Source organism: Nestor notabilis, unplaced genomic scaffold, assembly GCF_000696875.1.
Source record: "Nestor notabilis isolate BGI_N333 unplaced genomic scaffold, ASM69687v1 scaffold20739, whole genome shotgun sequence".
Taxonomy (NCBI): Eukaryota; Metazoa; Chordata; class Aves; order Psittaciformes; family Psittacidae; genus Nestor; species Nestor notabilis.
Window position 1 is genome coordinate 1,980 of NW_009944425.1, and position 1,334 is coordinate 3,313.

Consider the following 1,334-nt stretch of genomic DNA (forward strand, 5'->3'; position numbering starts at 1 on the left):
GGCGGGCGCCGCCGTCCTCTGCTGCTGCGGGTGCGGAGAGCGCCGTCGCCTTCCTGTAATTAGCACATCTGAAGGATCGCTCCACTTTTCAGAAGAGGAAAATAGGATGCGGGAAATCAGCAGCCAGCTCGGCTGGATGAGCGCAGAAAGGCGCTACGGCAATCCACAGGGAAGCGGCAAGGAGCTGTCAGAGGGAAGGAGCCTCCTAAGCAGAACACTGCTCCGCTCCCTGCTTTCATGGTTTTAGCACCAAACTTCGAGGTGCTGCTGCAGCAGCCATGTGTAAGGAAGTAGGGAAGGATATGGGAACAGCCAGTGCGATGCCAGGGGCAGCAGGGAGACACCCAGGTCCATATGGAGCCGGGTGTCAGCTCCCACCACACGCTCAGCAGCCCAGGGCTCCCGGAGAGCCAGGCAGGAAAAGCGTTACAGCTGCTCCGTGCTGTCAAGCATTCCCTGGTGAACATTCCCATCCCAGACAGCCCCGCCATGGCTGATCCGTGCAGTTCTGAACCCTTCCCTCCCTGCTGCACCCGCCATCCCGCTATGGGAAACGCTCCTGCTTCCCTGGGATAGCATCATCCTCCCTAATCTCTGCCATCCCTGTGAATCCAGCACCATCCCCGTGAGGGGCAGGATCCCGCTTTCCCGCAGCCTGAGCTGTGCTTTCGTGGCAGGCAGCACCGCTGGCTCCCTTCTCCCACGGCCACGGGAGATGCCGGAGCACCGCGGGGCCGGGAGCCACCAGCCTGGCTGTGTTTAGCAGCCCGCCGGGAGAGTGCCCTTATCTCTCCCCACCTCCTTGCCCTCAGCTGTGCCCGCGCTAATCTGTGCTCAGCACCTTGCAGCAGAGCTGCCCCACGCTCCGGCACCCGCTGCCCTTGGCTATTATTTTGGGTATCTCCATCACAACTTCTTTTCCCACAAAGAAGCTGCTGTCATTTGCGGCAGGAGCAGGGAGGAAGAGCTGCCTGGGGACAGGGGAAGCTGCTGGCACTGACACTGTGCCCAGGCACGTGTAAAGCGACTGCCCGTGCTCCGCGATGGGGCTGCACCCACTGGGGACACCCAGCACACAGAGAGGGGCGCACACTGCCGGGGCGCTGACGCCATGCAAAGAGGGTTGCCCACACTTAACATCGAATACTCAGCTCTATGCATATATATGATTTATACATGTAAGTTTGTATGTGTGTATATACGTGTATTTATACACATACATGTTTTACAGAGATACGCAGATGTAAGAGGGACATGGAGCTGTTGGAGCGAGGCCAGAGGAGGCCCCGGAGCTGCTGCGAGGGCTGGAGCAGCTCTGCTCTGGAGCCAGGCTG